Consider the following 5,733-nt stretch of genomic DNA (forward strand, 5'->3'; position numbering starts at 1 on the left):
GTAAATAATAGCCCTCTTGATCAAACATTACCCAAAAAAATCCGGCCTTTTCAATTTGAGATCAATTGGTCATCGTGTTTTCCAAAAATGGCTATATTGCTCACTTTGGCCCCAATTTACGGTCTCTGAGGCCGCGGCCACATAGCCCATGTTACTTCCCGCACAAAGTTGTATCGGTACCACGAATTTGGAGTTTGTAGCTTTTAAAGATGTGGCATAAGGAACAGACCCACAGAGAGAGAGAGAGACATTCGCGCTTATATACACCTGACGTTGTTTGGAGTCACTGCTACACATTGGAACAGATCGAGCACCTGACGTTGTTTGGAGTCACTGCTACACATTGGAACAGATCGAGCACCTGACGTTGTTTGGAGTCGCTGTTACACATTGGAACAGATCGAACACCTGACGTTGTTTGGAGTCGCTGCTACACATTGGAACAGATCGAGCACCTAACGTTGTGTGGAGTCACTGTTACACATTGGAACAGATCGAGCACCTGAAGTTGTTTGGAGTCACTGCTACACATTGGAACAGATCGAGCACCTGGCGTTGTTTGGAGTCACTGCTACACATTGGAATAGATCGAGCACCAGACGTTGTGTGGAGTCGCTGCTACCCATTGGAACAGATCGAGCACCTAACGGTGTGTGGAGTCTCTGCTACACATTGGAACAAATCGAGCACCTGACGGTGTGGCTAGAATCCAGTAAACAATGCCACTTTGAAAACAATATATTTCCAGTGGAATATCAAACTCCTTGCCACACGTATTCTATATATCCTGTTATATTTTCCCATGATGCAATGTTTATTATCTGTATTCATGTTTATAATTCAAATTATGTTGAAGTGATAGTGTCTTCTAAGTACAGTCTAATACATCATTTCAAGAAACGGTGGTGTCTGTTATTATTAGATGTAAATATAATACATCCACTCATAATACGTTACAAAGAAATGTATAATTTTGCAGTTACCTCCTACTTAACTTCATAATTAACTAAACAGAAAAAAGGGAATCATGTAAAACGCGTACAGCATGGTATGATATCTTGAAATCAATTTTGAAAAATAAAACACAATTAATAAAGACACTGGCTATATTCTGAGCTGTGAACAGGGTTCTTTCAAGGTTATTTAAGAAAATAAAAACTTTGATTAATTTATCTAAGAATAAAACTGAAACTCATTTACTAATATACATTCTACCATTATAGGAAGTCTAGTCGTGTTCTTTCGATTTGCGCATGTCCAGGGTTAACGATGATTGGCGGAATTCTCCGAAACCGGTATAACTCAATGAGTAGTGAATGAAATGATAGACGAAACCGGTATAACTCAATGAGTAGTGAATGGAATGATAGACGAAACCGGTATAACTCAATGAGTAATGAATGGAATGATAGAATGGCTTCATGTTCATTTTTATTACTGCCATTCACTTATGCGAAAGTTACACAATCCAACATAACGAGTTTGAAATTTTATTTTATGTTTCAGATTAGTTGCACATTTTGTTTACAGAGGGGTAAATAAAGCGAGCTTCTAGCGTTGTATTAATTGATTTAGAATAGGCGGGGCCTAATAGTTAGTGTGTTCGGATTGTGAATACGAGGGCTCATGCCTCGCTGCCCACTGTCGCAAAACACGCGCTGAACACTCTAAGTCAGTGGGTGAGTTATAAGAGAGGCAGTCGAATCTCATTATTCAGTCAGACAAGAGAAGCCCAAGTGATAAAAAACGGGTGCTATTGACTAGTTGCCTCCCTTTTAGTCTATTAGTTCACAACTGGGATGGCTATGAGGAGATAGCCTTCTGTGTATCTGTGTGAAAAAATCCTGAAAACTAATTGACTTGAGCGTTAAGTCTGCAAAGCAGCTGAGTACTAAAACATTAACTAATTACAATAACTTAGTATCAATGTTCTATTCTTACAGAATACTAAGTGATTCGTATTCTTATTCACAAATTTTTTATCGTCTCTTTATTTTCTGATATTTTTTGACAGTGAGCTCATTAAGGTTAATACTATGTTATTTACTATGTTATTACAGAACAATGACGTCTACTGACTGAACTTGTAAAACATAGAGAGAATAATCAAGATACTGTTACAAACCAGAGTTAACGGTAACTGTAACCATCGATTTACGTTCACTACAGAACAATGACGTCTACTGACTGAACTTGTAAAACATAGAGAGAATAATCAAGATATTGTTACAAGCCAGAGTTAACGGTAACTATAACCATCGATTTACGTTCACTACAGAACAATGACGTCTACTGACTGAACTTCTAAAACATAGAGAGAATAATCAAGATACTGTTACAAGCCAGAGTTAACGGTAACTATAACCATCGATTTACGTTCACTACAGAACAATGACGTCTACTGACTGAACTTGTAAAACATAGAGAGAATAATCAAGATATTGTTACAAACCAGAGTTAACGGTAACTGTAACCACCCGTCACACAAACCAAGTACGGAGTTAACTGTAACCACCCGTCACACAAACCAGGTACAGAGTCAACGGTAACTGTAACCATCCGTCACACAAACCAGGTACGGAGTTAACGGTAACTATAACCATCCGTCACACAAACCAGGTACGGAGTTAACGGTAACTGTAACCACCCGTCACACAAACCAGGTACGAAGTTAACTGTAACCACCCGTCACACAAACCAGGTACAGAGTCAACGGTAACTGTAACCACCCGTCATACAAACCAGGTACAGAGTTAACGACAACTGTAACACCCGTCACACAAATCAGGTACGGAGTTAACGGTAACTATAACACCCATCACACAAACCAGATACAGAGTCAATGTTAACTGTAACCATCGATCACACAAACAACCAGATACAGAGACAAACAAAATTATAGTTATTTGAAGGTAAAGTTTAATTTATTCAACGGTAACTGTAACCATCGATCACACAAACAACCAGATACAGAGTCAACGGTAATTGTAACCATCAATCACACAAACAACCAGATACAGAATCAAACAAAATGATGATTATTTGAAGGTAATGTTTAATTTATTCATTGGTAACTGTAACCATCGATCACACAAACAATCAAATACAGAGTCAACGGTAACTGTAACCATCGATCACACAAACAATCAAATACAGAGTCAATGGTAACTGTAACCATCGATCACACAAACAACCAGATACAGAATCAAACAAAATGATGATTATTTGAAAGTAATGTTTAATTTATTCATTGGTAACTGTAACCATCGATCACACAAACAATCAAATACAGAGTCAACGGTAACTGTAACCATCGATCACACAAACAACCAGATACAGAGTCAACGGTAACTGTAACCATCGATCACACAAACAACCAAATACAGAGTCAAACAAAATGATGGTTATTTGAAGGTAATGTTTAATTTATTCAATGGTAACTGTAACCATCAATCACACAAACAACCAGATACAGAGTCAACGGTAACTGTAACCATCGATCACACAAACAATCAAATACAGAGTCAAACAAAATGATGGTTATTTGAAGGTAACGTTTAATTTATTCAATGGTAACTGTAACCATCAATCACACAAACAATCAGATTGTTGAACACAAGAAAACTGATAAAAACCATTACTAAATTTAAACAAAGGAGAAAGGAACACGTGTTAACTTGCAATGTTTTCTAAAAGTAATTAACAATGGATATCTCTTAGCTACTGTGATTATAAACAGAAAATCTGTAACAGGACACCCGCTGTAAAAATACCTAGAAACCGGAGTCTTGTTCGGGTAATAAAAACATTGCATCGGACACCCGCTGTACAAATACCTAGAAACCCGAGTCTTGTTCGGGTAATAAAAACATTGCATCAAATTTACCCTAAATATTAATTTTTAACTGCATAAAACGTAGTTAAATGACTTATACAGTACACAAATCTGTAAACTTGTGTATTCTCTTTTAGTACTTAAAAAAACTGTTTTAACCTTGTCTTTATTAATAAAAAGCCAGCCAGATAGCCGCACTACGCTGCTGTCTTATTTGCTACTTGTTCTTTAAATTCTCAAACCAATAATAGCTGATATCCGGGTCAAGTCGAGTAATTTAAGACCTTAGGGATACCAGCGTTTTCGAATATCCTTGCCGACCTATGATCTGTATCATAAAATATAATTAAGTCAACATTTTCCTCTTCTGTTATCTATACATATAGGACGAGTGAATCAGTACAGTAATGTATACATATACACACCTAATTAGCATCTGTTTAGCAGCTGCAGGTACACATTGACAGAATAAAAATTCAGTTCTTTAAGTGTGAAAAAATGTAAATAACATATCGTTTTCACTCAAAGATTCAGCAACAAACGAGCCGCACTGTTTTGCTCGTTCGACTTCGGTTTCAGTCTATTAACAAACAGGCTTTATTCGCAGTTCTTGCTCATTACTGGCTCTAGCAAAAACTATATATTATTCTTTTTTTTATCAGTTCACTACATTCATTCAGCGCTTGTGACTTAATACCTGAAAGTGAAACAGATATTAAATTAGCATGTTCTTGTGTGCGAACTGTTAACCACCTAGTTTATATTTTAACTTTGATAGTTACATACAATTGTCTTTTTTTTAATCTGGTTAAGATATTGACCCATAGGGCATACAAGTTAAAAGGATTCTTACTACAAATACTTTAAATAATTTAAAACTATTTAAATAATTCGAGTTTTTCTACGCTACCTAAGTGTAATGTAACAGAACATTATGTAGGCTTATTATTTAATCTATTTTGGGAGTTAATATTTAATGATTGTTTAGTTTTTCATAACAAGAGATTTAAAATTTAATAATTCCATAGGAAGCAATAGTTATGACAAGTCGTACGTTCTGTTTACAATTACATTGTTGTCGACGCTTTACTTACATTGTTGACGTTTCCATTACTTGAACCTTCGCTATTTTTCTCGTTACTTTAACTGAGTATTGTTAAATCAGCGCCGTTCTAGTACTTTACAGAAAGTTCGAAGCCTCAGTGATCAACGTATAAATATAGGCGACCAGGAGAGCGCAAGTTAAGAACTAAAGAAGGCAAAGTCAAGTAAAGTGAAGTCAGAAAAAAGTTAGAAAAAATTAGCCGGTGTGTGAGTGATTAGCCATAAAGGACGATATTTTATAGTCAGTTTCACAATTTAATAGAGATAAGGAGAATAATGTGTTATGTCAAAGGGTGTTATAAAGTAACTGAACCCGTCTGTGTGGACTTGGACGAAAGGGAGTAAAATATTTGAAGTTCAGGATACAACTGTGGTAACCCACGGGGTAGCGTAAGTGAATTATTCACTGATTTGTATTGTCAGAAAAGAAGATAAAGAAAAATAGTTTATCTTGCCAATTGGATTCTAAAGTAATTGAATCAGCCTGAGTGGACTTTGACAAGAAAAGATTATTTAGAGTTTGCAATATAACCGTGATATCTATAGGGTAAAGAATTTTTGTATATTGTTACGTATTAGAATTTCAAATAGCTTGAAATTGAGTTAACTGATAAATTTAAATTTATTAGTTAAATTGTACTTTGGATTTAGCAGTTAAGTAAAAGCCGATATATAGTTAGTTTATGATATTTGCCAACAAGATTGATACACACAGTTTTCTTTTTTAACACAAATACGTTTTAATATACACACAACAATACAATTTACAAAGACAGTTATTACAAACAATGATT

Source organism: Limulus polyphemus, unplaced genomic scaffold (genome assembly GCF_000517525.1).
Source record: "Limulus polyphemus unplaced genomic scaffold, Limulus_polyphemus-2.1.2 Scaffold2090, whole genome shotgun sequence".
Lineage (NCBI taxonomy): Eukaryota > Metazoa > Arthropoda > Merostomata > Xiphosura > Limulidae > Limulus > Limulus polyphemus.